Source organism: Sminthopsis crassicaudata, chromosome 5, assembly GCF_048593235.1.
Source record: "Sminthopsis crassicaudata isolate SCR6 chromosome 5, ASM4859323v1, whole genome shotgun sequence".
NCBI classification, from domain to species: Eukaryota; Metazoa; Chordata; class Mammalia; order Dasyuromorphia; family Dasyuridae; genus Sminthopsis; species Sminthopsis crassicaudata.
In genome coordinates this window covers 247,068,977-247,084,157 of record NC_133621.1, presented here as the reverse complement: position 1 = coordinate 247,084,157, position 15,181 = coordinate 247,068,977, and the positions used below count along the sequence as shown (strand labels likewise).

Genomic DNA, 15,181 nt, shown 5'->3' with positions numbered 1-15,181 from the left:
TTAATTCATCTTTCCTATGAAATGATGGCCAGAGATCTCTGAAGACTTCAGACAGAGCTTGGTAAAATTGGTTCAAACACTACAAAAGACAGTAACCAGAGATTTCTCTGAGGCCCTGGGAATTAGGAGAGACTGGCAATCGTGAATGCAGAGTGGGCATTAACAAGGGTATTCACAAAAGTAGTGAATGCTTTGTGGGCATTTACAAGTGGTGCCAGAATGAATGCATTGTAGATTGCCAGAGCTCCCATTTATCAGGAAGACAGTACTCCATCTGGGAGGGAAGCATTATGGATCTAGGCATAAGTCTACCTAAGATCAAGCTCAAGGATGATGAGGGTGTGATTTGGGGCAGGGATGGATCTGCTGTCCTTGTCTCCAAAGCTTTTGGGTGGGTCTGTAGCAAAAGAATTTCATGTAATCAAAGCTGTGATAAGAAAAGCTTTTATTGGTAAGAAAGGCACCAAGATGTCTTGGCAGGCAAATCACTCAAGAGAGAAGTGATTTTGCAAAGAAACATAATTTGAAGGCCTAATTTATACAGAAACAGAATAATAGAACAGAATAAGCAAGACTACTTAAGTTTGTATCCTCTATTCAGAGGATGTGGGGCCATTTAAGTTTGTATAATGTTTTGTTGGTGATTTTATATAACTTTACAGGGCTGTCTGGTTTCCCTCTCATAAAAGGAGACAGCTGTGCATGCAGCTCAAGTAAATAGGTGAAAGAGCCAGATGGATCATCTCTGAAGAATAGCAAGGAGCTTGCTTTCAAGCTGGGAGGTATTTGCTCCCACGCCTATTAAATATAGCTCAGCAAGGAAAAAATCTAAAGCTAATAGAGATGGTTGAGAGTATAGATCAAAAAATATAAGCATTAAAGGTTGAGTTAGAGGTAAAATGAAAAATTACATTACAGACAATAACAAAGAGAGATAAAAGAATTACAGGCTGAGTTACTGGTTGAGATAGAGAAAAGACAAAAAGAACTGAAAGTTCAGCCTACTAGCTGAAACTGAGAAGGAAAAAAACAAGCAGAAAGTTGGTGAACATACCATGTGGAAGTTAACCAGAGAAATATTCTTTAGTATTTTGTTAATTTATCTCATCTGCTATTGCTTTAGGGGATCTACAGAGAAAAGAATTAAATATCCTGCTAATGGGAAGGGGTTTGGATCTATTCATACACAAAACTTGGTTTTGGCTTTAATTCTGCCTACCACCAAGCATGCACCTTTGGGGAATTTCCCATTTCTTGATCTTCTTCCCTCAACTCCACCTTCATGGGTGGGAGGAGGAGGAAGAATGGGAGGGGTGATGATATTATCAGCACTGCTCACTAACCAATTCCAACCCCCACGAGGCTTCATGGCCAGAGGCAAAGGAGACTTGTGTTTTAAGTGTACCAGTTGTTATTATGCTCAGAGAGTTTTTGAAAATGCAGCACTCCAACCTGATCAGTTAGTCTCTAAGCAAGCCTGTGAGGATAAGAGATTGCAGTTAGAGAAAGTAGAGTTTTATGCCTACAAGACTACAAAGATATTATCTGGGGAGCTGAAACTTGCCTTTGTTCATCTTATAGATCTTTCTTTCGCTTTTGCACAGAGTTGAATGTCCTTTGTTCATTATCTGTATGAATGACATACCATTGAAAAGATTGTTAGACACAGATGTAGATCGTACAGCTATTAGAAATGCCAGCTGGTCTAGTAATTGGCTAAAGATTACAGTAAACACCTATATGTCTGCCATAAAAGGCTCTATAGTAGCTAAAATTAGTGCTACCTCTTTGAGATGGGAATTTAAAGATAAGACAGAAGTTTATTTTTTTTTAATAATTAAAATAAGATATGATTTAATTAATTATAATGTGTATAAGGTACTTTTTTTTAATGACATAAGTAAGTAGTCTGCATAGGGTCTAGGAAAAGTAAAGGCAAATATTATTAGTAAAGTTCTCTCATTACAGGCTGTCAGAAGTTCAGTTTTGGAATGTCCCTAAAGGTTGTCTAGTCAAAATTATAAGTCTTGTCAAGATAACATGCATATATTAAGTGCTTACTGTATAGCAGAAATAGTGCAAAGTGATGGAAATACAAATAGGTAAAAGCCCGTCCTTGCCATCAATGAGTTCAAAGGCAGTAGGCATTTCCTCTACCACATTCTCAACAAGTAAGCTTCTATCATTGTGTGAAACATTAAAGTGAAGCTCCAAAGGAGCCTCTTCCACGATAGTTAGTTCAAATTTATTGCAGGAAGTGAAATCTCTGTCTCTGAAATACCTACTCAGGATTCCTTTTTTTTTTTCTTCCATGTGGGGTAAGGTAAAACAAGTTTTTAATCGTTCAGTTCTTTTTTTTTTTTTTAATTAATTAATTTTTATAATGATAACACTTTTTTTGACAGTACATATGCATAAGTAATTTTTTTTTTTTACAACATTATCCCTTGTACTCCCTTCTGTTCCGAATTTTTCCCCTCCTTCCCTCTACCCCCTCCCCTAGATGGCAGGCATTCCCATACATATTAAATATCTTATAGTATATCCTAGGTACAATATATATGGTCAGAACCGAATTTTGTTGTTATTGTTGCAAAGGAAAAATTGTATTGGGAAGGTAAAAATAATCTGGGAAGAAAAAAAAAATAATGCTCACAGTTCACACTCATTTCCCAGTGTTCCTTTTCTGGATGTAGCTGATTCTGTCCATCATTGATCAATTGGAATTGGATTAGCTCTTCCCTATGTTGAAGATATCCACTTCCATCAGAATACATTCTCATACAATATCATTGTTGAAGTGTATAATGATCTCCTAGTTCTGCTTGTTTCACTCCGCATCTCTCCAAGCCTCTCTGTATTCCTCCTTTTGGTCATTTCTTACACAACAATAATATTCCATAACATTCATATATCATAATTTATCCAACCGTTCTCCCATTGATGGACATCCATTCATTTTCCAGTTTCTAGCCACTACAAAAAGGGCTGCCACAAACATTTTGGCACATACAGGTCCCTTTCCCTTCTTTAGTATCTCCTTGGGATATAAGCCCAGTAGTAGCACTGCTGAGTCAAAGGGTATGCACATTTTGATAGCTTTTTGGGCATAATTCCAGATTGCTCTCCAGAATGGTTGGATTAAGACAGAAATTTTTATTTATTTTATAGTTGAAAGATCGGTGGGAGACATCTTACAAAGTGAAAAAAATTCAGACCTCATTTTATATAGGACAGGAGCAACTTAACCAAGTACATTAACAAGCTTCTCTAAGTCCTTGGAATTCCCCTAAATTTGTTATGGATTCAAGATAAGTAAATGGACAGATGGAGACAATGGAAGCTCTTCAATTTGGGCTTCCATGTCCTCAACTGCCCCAAATAGTCTCTTTGGATTAAAGATTATTTCTATTCTATCCCTCTAGATAAGGAGAATATGAAGAGATTTGTCTTTTCAGTGCCCAGCATTAATCTAGCTCAGCCTTATAAAGAATTTGAATGGACAGTTTTGCCATAGGGTATGAAGAATAGCCCTAGTATGTGTCAATGTGAATGTGACTGCTTACCTTACTCCTGTAAGAATAGCATCTCCAAAAGTTATATTGTAACCACCATTAAGAGAAGACAGTGCTTTAGACTCGCCATGCCAGCTTGTAAAAAAATCTCAAGAGACTCTAAAAGAGATGAAAATATGAACCTCCCAGCACAATCAGAACAAAATTTTATTTCTTTTATTTCTTACCCAGTGTTTGTGGATAGAATTTCAATAAAAGCCATTAAGAGAGTACTACAATTTTCTGGTACAAGACCTGGCAAAATATATACCTCTCATGCCAGTGCAACATTGATGTGTGTTGTGGAACATTGATGTGTGTTCCCAGAGTGGAAAAATTTATTGTCCACAGCTCCAAGCCTTGCACATGGGTATGTAAATATAATTTTTAATATGGCTTATTCAGTAGATGTAGTACAAAGAATTGCCACAGCCTAAGTAAAATTTGTAGTTTTTAAAATATATCACAAGCTCTTTAAAGAAGTTCAAGAGCAAGTGAGAAGGCACTAAGGTAAGTATTATATCCTGCATGTCCATTTTCATAGTGGACTTTCAAATCCTATCTTTTATCATCAGGCTGGTAGAGCTTTACATTTGCAAATTGTGATAACTAAAGAGGAAGCTAGCAGCACAGCAAAAGGATGTATAGCTTGCCTTTTCACATTCCTATGCTGCTCTATGGCAAATGGACATCACTCATGTTAAGAGAGTTAAGAGGCAGAGCATCTATGTAACCATGGATCTAAAACCATGGATATACATTCTCAGTTCCTTATGGCTTCATTCCAATCAGGAGAAACAGTCAGCCATCTTTCCCTTGTAGGAATCTCACATGCACTTTAGATAGGTAATGTGCCAGCTTATACATCTTCTGCCTGTAGGTCCTTTTGCATTGAATCTGGCATTGCACATTCACTGGCATCCCATATCATCATTGGACAGACTATTTAAACCCCCAAGATATTCCTGTCCATGCCGGAGAAGGGAATTTTGGGATTTGTATGAGATGTAGCAATACCTACATGTAATTGCCTGCAATTTTTAAATTCTTTGGATTTTACCCTAGCAATGTGCTTCTGACACATGCAGAATGTGTGGCTAAACAACAGACTGGCTGACAAGGACAAGAACCCTTTCTCCACAGTGATGTAGAAGGGCTTAGATGGTATCTGAAAGGGCTGGGTTGGGTCAAGGTTTGGAGTCCGGATATGTTCTTGTTATTCCAGGTGCAGACCCAACAGCAGAGAAATGAATCCCAACCAGACACATCAGTGACTTGGGGAAACAAGAAGAAAAGGATTGGACGACAGCCCAGAGGGATCGGCCAGAGGTTAGCAGCCTTCCAGACACTGATGGCAGCCATGTCCCTCCTGACCATGCACCAGAGACAGCAGATACAGCACTAGTGTAGAAGCTCAATTGGACTGTCTTGGGTGATGTGTAATACCTACAGACTGATCTAATTGGACAATGAGCTTGTGTGTTTCTCCCATGGCTACTCACTGTTCATATGGTGGCCTGGGGAGAGACTTCACCCTGTTTTCCACTTATAGACAATGCCTCTAAGTTAGTGGGTGAAAAACCAACACATCCACCTGCCAAAGTTAGTGAGGCAGTGCTACAGGACATGATTTTTCTTGTATACACTTTCCTCTGTGCCTTTCTTTTACTAAAAGATGTATACAATTGAAACTACAGACTTTGACATCCCACTTCATTGACGTCCCACCTTCTTGAGCATGACTTTATGGAATGGATTGAACACCATGCTGCATGCTTGGTTTTGGCCACTGTTTGGCTTAGTTGTTATTGTTTTACTTTTGTTTGCCTTTGTTCTGTTATATACATTCTGTAATCTCATTGATTAGTCAAGCTATTGTTGATGCTAAAGTCAGCTTGATGTGATGAGTGGTCCCCCCACTTTACAAGAAAAGGAAATTGCAAGGGTCAGAGGAATCAGGCACTCTATAGTCAGGTAGTAAACGGTCAAAGAAAGCCTGAGAGCCCCGGATGTGATTTGCTGTGAGTAAACAGAGACCACCTTATGGGCAGGAACTCTGGTCGAATTGAGATTGCATCATCAATGAGAAGTGTCTCCTTCTCTAATTGGCTGTGTGTTTGACTTCATAGACCCAATTAAAGCTGTGGGGACAAGGAAGCAGATCCTCTTTGACCTTGAGTTCATCAGGAGTTCACTGAAAGTCAGCAAGAGGTTAGCTAGAAACAGGATGTGAACACGTGAATAAAAGATCTTGAGCTTGCACATAGCTGTTCTCAAGCACTCTGTCGTGTATTTAAACCATCTTTCCTATGAAATGATGACCAGAGATCTCTGAAGACCTCAGACAGAGGTAAGCTTGGTAAAATTCTTGTAAGCACTGCAAAAGACTCTAGTTTCTCTGAGGGCCTGGGAATTAGGAGAGATTGGTAGTAGTGAATGCAGAGTGGGCATTAACAAGGGTATTCACAAAAGTAGTGAATGCCTTGTGAGCATTCACATGCAAGTGGACAATAAGAGAAGGAGTAGAAATGCTATGTGGTGGATCACACTCATTTCCCACAGTTCTTCCCTGGGTTCTTTTCATTACTGAACAACTGGAACTGATTTGGTTCATCTCATTGTTGAAGATGGCCATGTCCATCAGAATTGACCATCATATAGTATTGTTGTTGAAGTACATAATGATCTCTTACTTCTGCTCATTTCACTCAGCATCAGTTCATATAAGTCTCTCCAGGCCTTTCTGAAATCATGCTGCTGGTCATTTCTTACAGAACAATAATATTCCATAATATTCATATACCACAATTTATTCAGCCATTCTCCAATTCATGGGCATCACTTCAATTTCCAGTTTCTACCCACTATGAAAAGGGTTGCCACAAACATTTTTGCACATACAGGTCCCTTTCCCTTCTTTAATATCTCTGGGTTATAAGCCCAGTAGAAACACTGCTAGATCAAAGGATATACACAGTTTGATAACTTTTTGAGCATAGTTCCAAATTGCTCTCCAGAATTATATATTATTATTAAGATTATGATGTTGATACAAACAGGATTGGTCTAATAAAGAGACAGTGGGCCTTAGAAAATACTAGATACTAGAGATACCAGAGAGAAGGGAGAAGATATTAGGATGGTTTGCCATTTTCTCTTCCATTTATTTTACAGAGGAGAAAACATGATTGAGGGAGTTTACAACTAATAAATATCTGAAGTCAGATTTGAATTTGGGGGGATATATAAGTCTTCATGACTTCAGGCCTGGCACTCTATTCATTGTGCCAATTAGCTGGCAGGAAAGAGGGAGAGTCAGATTCAACGGCCACTTCTGATATTTATTTGCCAAGTGACACCAGGAAAGTCTTAATATCCTACTGCCCCCAGCATCTCTTTTAAAACTATATATTTCAGAGCAAGTGTTGAGCTGCATTAGTAAATAGCAGTTTCTCACTTGGAAGTTCCTTTACCAATGAAACCACAGAGCCAGTTCCTAAACTTGTATAATGATTATGATGATGATGATGATGATTGAAGTGAGGAACATAATTTGAGAAAGAAGTATCTGAAACAGGGAGGAGCCAATGGCAGAGACAAGATGGCAGAGAGGACATAGACATCTTCCTAAACTCTCCTTTGCCCTCAATCTATTTTAACAATATTCAGCCTTGTAATTAATGCTTGACTGTCAGAATTCATGAATATTGGGAGTAAATACATTACCAACAGAAGATATTCTCAAAATTTTTCAGAAAAGGTCTGTTTTTGCTTGCTGGTGCAAACAGAACAAGGCTACGTCAGGTGCAGCCTTCAGGCAAGTTGGCAGTGAGAGCATAGGAAACAGACCACAAGGAGGGATGGGGTGTGGTCTCAGCTGAAAATCTGCAGGGCAGAATTTTCCACAGTGGACCTTCTTTGCCCTAGCAGCAAGCCAGTAGATCAGCATAAAAGCTATAAAAATAGGAAGTAAAGACTATAATCCCAAAACACTAGGGTCTCTCTGGACCTGGCCACACCTACCCAACACCTAGAGTGACTCAGTATGATCCCAAGCACAGCTGCAGTAGTTGGCTCCAGCAAAGTCCTAGTAGCTGCCTTTCTATTGCTGCTTATTTCAGCATAACTGCTAATTCCAGCACAGCCAGTGGCTGTCCGACTGTCCCTTCACTGCCACTTCCTGCTGTCTGTAGAGGAAGCTTGGAAATACTTCACTGCTCCCGTAAGCAGGTCATAAGGCTTTTTTTTTCCCCAGTACAGAAAGAGAGCAGACTCCCTGAGGAGACTAAAAACAGTTTGTCTCTAGATCCAAAGGTGGATATGATCTGGTCCCCATCATACAAGGCTCTCATAGAAGAAATTAAAAAGGATCTTAAAAGAGAGCTAGATAAAAAATGGGGAAAGGTAAGGAAAGTTTTGCAAGAGGGTCAGAACAAGTCATTAAAAGATAGAGTGGATAAAGAAATCAATTCCCTGAAAAACAGAATTTGTGAATTGAAAAAAACAATAATTCTTAAAAAAAAAATTGGCAAAATGGAAAAAAAAATTCCATAAAATAAAACAACTCATTTTTTAAATTTTTTTTATGTTTGTATAATTTTTTTACTTAATAATTTTTTATTATATATATATTTTTGTAATATTATCCCTTGTATTCATTTTTCCAAATTATCCCCACCTCCCTCTATTCCCTCCCCCCGATGACAGGCAATCCCATACATTTTACATGTGTTACAATATAGTCTAGATACAATACATGTGTGTGAATATCATTTTCTTGTTGCACAATAAACATTAGATTCCGAAGGTACATGCAACCTGGGCAGATAGATATTAGTGCTAACAATTTACATTCACTTCCCAGTGTTTCTTCTCTGGGTGTAGCTACCTCTGTCCCTCATTGATCAACTGGAAGTGAGTTGGTTTTTCTTTATGTTGAAGATTTCCACTTCCATCAGAATACATCCTCATACAGTATTGTTGTTGAAGTGTACAGTGATCTTCTGGTTCTGCTCATTTCACTCAGCATCAGTTGATTTAAGTCTCTCCAGGCCTCTCTGTATTCCTCCTGCTGGTCATTTCTTACAGAGCAATATAATATTCCATAACCTTCATATACCATAATTTACCCAACCATTCTCCAACTGATGGACATCCATTCATCTTCCAGTTTCTAGCTACTACAAAAAGAGCTGCCACAAACATTTTGGCACATATATGTCTCTTTCCGCTCTTTAGTATTTCTTTGGGATATAAGCCTAGTAGTAGCGCTGCTGGGTCAAAGGGTATGTACAGTTGGATAACTTTTTGGGCATAATTCCAGATTGCTCTCCAGAATGGCTGGATTCTTTTGCAACTCCACCAGCAATGTATTAGTGTCCCAGTTTCCCCACATCCCCTCCAACATTCATCATTATTTGTTCCTGTCATCTTAGCCAATCTGACAGGTGTGTAGTGGTATCTCAGAGTTGTCTTAATTTGCATTTCTCTGATCAATAGTGATTTGGAACACTCTTTCATGTGAGTGGATATAGTTTCAATTTCTTCCTCTGAGAATTGTCTGTTCATATCCTTTGACCATTTATCAATTGGAGAATGGTTCGGTTTCTTATAAATTAGGGTCAGTTCTCTATATATTTTGGAAATGAGACCTTTGTCAGAACCTTTGTTTTTAAAAATACTTTCCCAATTTGTTACTTCCCTTCTAATCTTGTTTGCATTAGTATTATTTGTACAGAAACTTTTTAGTTTGATGTAATCAAAATCTTCTATTTTGTGATCAATAATGATCTCTAGTTCTCCTCTGGTCATAAATTCCTTCCTCCTCCACAAGTCTGAGAGGTAGACTATCCTCTGTTCCTCTAATCTATTTATTATCTCCCTCTTTATGCCTAAATCATGGACCCATTTTGATCTTATCTTGGTATATGGTGTTAAGTGTGGATCCATATCTAATTTCTGCCATACTAATTTCCAGTTTTCCCAAGAGTTTTTTCCGAATAATGAATTTTTATCCCTAATGTTGGAATCTTTGGGTTTGTCAAAGATTAGGTTGCTATATATGTACCCTTTTTTGTCCTTTGTATCTAATCTGTTCCACTGATCATTTTAAAACTCAAATGGACAGATACAAAAAGAAATTTAAAAAAGCAAATGAAGAAAATAATTCATTAAAAATCAGACTTGAACAAATGGAAATGAATGACTTGAGACACTAAGTCAAGCAAAACCAGAAAAAAAGAAAAAAATGTTAAGTACCTACTTGGAAAAACAACAGACCTGGAATATAGATCTAGGAGAAATAATCTAAGGATTATTAGACTCCCTGAAAAATCATGATTAAAAAAAGAGCCTTGACAATATTTTTCAGGAAATCACCAAAGAGAACTGCCCAGATGTTATAGAAACAGAAGGCAAAAGAGACATTGAAATAATTCACTGATCACCTGTGGAAAGAAATCCCAAAATCAAAACTCCAAGAAATAGCATAGTTAAATTTCAGAACCATCAGACCAAGGAGAAAATACTACAAGCAGCCAGAAAAAAAAACAATTCAAATACTGAGGAGCCACAATAAGGACTACTCAAGATCTAGCAGCATCCACATTAAAGGATTGAAGGGCCTAGAATCTGATATTCTGAAAGTCAAAAGAACTTTGTATGCAGCCAAGAATAAGTTACTCAGCCAAAATGAGAATTTTCTTCCAAGGAATAAGATGGATATTCAGTGAAATAGGTGAATTCCATTTATTTCTGATGAAAAAACCAGACCTAAAGAAAAAAAATATATAGGACTCAAAAGAAGCTTAAAAAGGTAAAAAGAACTCTTGAGAATTGTATTTCTGTTATGGGTATACATAGAGAGTACATGTATCATTTGGTTTTATTGTTATAATATAAAAAAAGAACTAGAGGGGGAAAGGAAATTATACCAGAAAAAGGGGGAAATGGATGTAAAAAGAAGGAAACTACATCTCATGAAGAGGCAAAGGAAACCTATTATATCCGAGGGAATCAAGGAAAGGGGATGAACACAGTGTGAATCTTATTCTCATCAGATTTGGTTCAAAGAGAAAATATTAGACATATTGGTTTACATAGAAACTTCTCCCACCTCATGGAAAAGTGGGAGGGGAAAAGCAAAAAGGGAAAGGTGAAGGTAAATAGAAGAGAATACAGAAATAGTAAGGAAAAGGTTTAAGAAAAGGGAATGGACTTCAAGGGGGATGGAGGGATTCTAAAGAGGGAAATCTGTGTGAGGCAAATGGTGCTCATAAGTCTAATACTAAGGAGAGGGGGTAAGGGGGAAAGAAAAGAGAAAAGAATAATCTGGGGATAATAAGATGACAGGAAATATAGACTTAGTAGTTTTAACCATAAATGTGAATGGGGTAAACTCCCCGCATAAAACGTAGGCAAATAGCAGACTGGATTAAAAGCCAGAATCCTACAATATGTTGTTTACAGGAAACACACTTGAAGCGGGGTGATATATACAGAATGAAGATAAAAGACTGGGGCAGAATCTATTATGCTTCAGGTGAAGCCAAGAAAAAGAGGGGTACTAATCCTAATCTCAGATCAAGCAAAATCAAAAATTGATCTAATTAAAAGAGATAAGGAAGGACACTATATCTTGCTAAAGGGAAGCATAGCTAATGAAGCAATATCAATATTAACATATATGCACCAAGTGGTGTAGCATCTAAATTCCTACAGGAGAAGTTAAAAGAGCTGCAAGAAGAAATAGACAGCAAAACTACAATAGTTGGAGATCTCAACCTTGCACTCTTAGCACTAGATAAATCAAACCACAAAATAAATAAGAAAGATGTTAAAAAGGTAAATAGAACACTAGAAAAGTTAGGTATGATAGATATTTGGAGAAAACTGAATGGAGACAGAAAGGAGTACACTTTCTTCTTGGTAGTTTATGGAACCTATACAAAAGTTGACCATATATTAGGACATAAAGACCTCCAGTTCAAATACAGAAAGGCAGAAATAGTAAATGTGTCTTTCTCAGGTCACGATGCAATAAAAATTATATTCAGTAAAAAGCTATGGGGAAATAGGCCAAAAAACAATTGGAAACTAAATAAGCTCAATTAATAATTTCACCCAAGAGAATGACTATAATGAGACATCATACCAATATGTGTGGGATGAAGCCAAGGTGGTAATAAAGGGAAATTTTATTTCTCTAGAGATGTATTTGTATAAAATAGAGAAAGAGAAATTCTAATTCTCTCTAATTCAATGAATTAGATTTACAACTAAAAAAGCTAGAAAAAGAGCAAATATTAATTTGAAATTCTAAAAATAAAAGGAGAGATCAATAAAATTGAACGTAAAAAAAAACTATTAATAAATAAAACTAAGAGTTGCTTTTATGAAAAAAACTAACTAAATAGATAAACCCTTAGTAAATTTGATTAGAAAAAGGAAAGAGAAAAATCAAATTGTTATTCTTATGAATGAAAAGATAAAAATTTCCGCTAAGAAAGAGGAAATTAGAGCAATAATTAGGAGTTACTTTGCCCAACTTTATGCCAATAAATTTGATAACTTAAATGAAATAGATGAATACCTTCAAAAATATAGGTTGCTACATTAACAGAGGAAGAAGTAAATTGGTTAAATAATCCCACTTTAGAAAAAGAAATAGAACAAGCTATTAATCAACTCCCCCCCCCCCAAAAAAAAAAAATCCACAGGACCAGATGGATTTACATGGGAATTCTACCTAACATTTAAAAAACAATTAACTCCAATGCTATATAAACTATTTGAAAAAATAAGGAATGAAGGAGTCCTACCAAATTCCTTTTATGATACAGACATGGTACTGATACCTAAACCAGGTAGGATAAAAGCAGCGAAAGAAAATTGTAAACCAATCTCCCTAATGAACATCACCTAATGAACATCAATGCAAAAATCTTAAATAAAAGATTAGCAAAAAGATTACAGAAAATCATCTCCAGGCTAACACACCAGGACCAAGTAGGATTTATATCAGGAATGCAGGGCTGGTTCAATATTAGGAAAACTACTAGCATAATTGACTATATCACAGTAACCAAATTAGCAAAAGCCATGTGATCATTTCAATAGATGCAGAACAATCTTTTGATAAAATCCAACACTCATTCCTATTAAAAACACTAGAGAGTATGTGAATAAATGGACTTTTCCTTAAAATAGCCAATAGCATCTATTTAAGATCATCAGTAAGCATCATATGTAATGGTGATAAACTAGAACTATTCCCAGTAAAATCAGGAGTGAAACAAGGTTGCCCACTATCACCATTACTATTCAGTATTGCATTAAAAATGCAAAACTTTAGCCATAAGAGATAAAAATAAAGTAAAGGAATTAGAGTAGGTAATGAGGAAATCAAATTATCACTCTTTGCAGATGATATGATGGTATACTTAGAGAACCTCAAAGATTCTACTAAAAAGCTATTAGAAATAATCCACAACTTTAGCAAAGTTGTAGGATACAAAATAAGTCCACATAAATCATCAGCATTTTTATACATCGTTAACAAAATCCAACAGCAAGAGATACAAAGAGAAATTCCATTTAAAATAACTGTCGATGTATACGTATATTGTATTTAACTTATGCTTTAATATATTTAACTTGTATTGGTCAACCTGCCATCTGGGGAAAGGGGTAGGGAGAATGAGGGGAAAAGTTGGAACAACTGATTTTGCAATTGTCAATGCTGAAAAATTACCCATGCATATATCTTGTAAATATAAAGCTATAATAAAAAATAAAAGTAAAATAACTGTCGATACTATAAAATATTTGGGAATTTATCTGCCAAGGGAAAGTCAGGTACTATATGATCAAAACACTACAAAACACTACAAAACACTTTTTGCACAAATAAAGTCAGATGTAAACAATTGTAAAAATATTAAGTGCTCCTAGATAGGTTGAGCGGATACAATAATGTCAATACTACCCAAACTAGTCTATTCACTTAGTACTATTCCAATCAGACTCCCAAAACATTATCTTAATGACCTAGAAAAATAACAAAATTCATCTGGAAGAACAAAAGGTCAAGAGTTTCAAGGGAAGTAATGAAAAAAAAAATCAAATGAAGATAGCCTAGCTGTACCTGATCTGAAACTATATTATAAAGCAGTGGTCACCAAAACCATTTGGTATTAGCTAAGAAATAGACTGGTGGATCAGTGAATAGGTTAGGTTCTCAGGACAAAATAGTCAATAACTATAGTAATCTAGTGTTTGACAAACCCAAAGACCCCAGCTTTGGGGATAATAATTCATTATTTGACAAAAACTGCTGGAAAATTGGAAATTAGTATGGCAGAAACTAGACATTGACCCATACACCATACACCAAGATAAGATCAAAATGGGTTCATGATCTAGGCATAAAAGAATGAGATTATAAATAAATTAGAAGAACATAGGTTCATTTACCTCTCAGACCTTGGAGAAGGAAGGAATTTGTGACCAAAGAAGAACTAGAGGTCATTATTAATTACAAAATAGAAGATTTTGATTATATTAGGATAAAAAGCTTTTGTACAAATAAAACTAATGTGGACATGATTAGAAGGGAAAACATTTTTGCAGCTAAGGGTTTTTGTTTTTTTTTTTTTTTTTTGTGTGAATATCATTTTCTTGTTGCACAATAAACATTAGAATCCGAAGGTACATGCAACCTGGGCAGACAGATATTAGTGCTAACAATTTACATTCCCCTCCCAGTGTTTCTTCTCTGGGTGTATCTACCTCTGTCCATCATTGATCAACTGGAAGTGAGTTGGATCTTTTTTATGGTGAAGATTTCCACTTCCATCAGAATACATCCTCATACAGTATCGTTGTTGAAGTATACAGTGATCTTCTGGTTCTGCTCATTTCACTCAGCATCAGTTGATTTAAGTCTCTCCAACCCTCTCTGTATTCCTCCTGCTGGTCATTTCTTACTGAGCAATAATATTCCATAACTTTCATATACCACAATTTACCCAACCATTCTCCAACTGATGGGCATCCATTCATCTTCCAGTTTCTAGCTACAACAAAAAGAGCTGCCACAAACATTTTGGCACATATATGTCTCTTTCCGCTCTTTAGTATTTCTTTGGGATATAATCCCAGCAGTAGCGCTGCTGGGTCAAAGGGTATGCACAGTTTGATAACTTTTTGGGCATAATTCCAGATTGCTCTCCAGAATGGCTGGATTCTTTCACAACTCCACCAGCAATGTATTAGTGTCCCAATTTCCCCACATCCCCTCCAACATTTGTCATTATTTGTTCCTGTCATCTTAGCCAATCTGACAGGTGTGTAGTGGTATCTCAGAGTGGTCTTAATTTGCATTTCTCTGATCAGTAGTGATTTGGAACACTCTTTCATGTGAGTGGATATAGTTTCAATTTCTTCCTCTGAGAATTGTCTGTTCATATCCTTTGACCATTTATCAATTGGAGAATGGTTTGGTTTCTTATAAATTATGGTCAGTTCTCTATATATTTTGGAAATGAGACCTTTGTCAGAACCTTTGTTTTTAAAAATATTTTCCCAATTTGTTACTTCCCTTCTAATCTTGTTTGCATTAGTATTAT

At 36.4% G+C, this 15,181-nt stretch overlaps 1 long non-coding RNA gene across 1 annotated transcript in view; it reads left to right on the top strand.

Annotated features, from left to right (window-relative positions):
* The first annotated feature begins 4,641 nt into the window (after positions 1 to 4,641).
* LOC141542929 (uncharacterized) overlaps positions 4,642 to 15,181 on the top strand; it is a 48,227-nt gene continuing 37,687 nt past the window's right edge. Inside the window, exons 1-2 of the long non-coding RNA XR_012482275.1 lie at positions 4,642 to 4,883; positions 5,684 to 5,904. This is a non-coding gene — a long non-coding RNA (uncharacterized LOC141542929). The remainder of the gene's footprint in view (positions 4,884 to 5,683; positions 5,905 to 15,181) is intronic.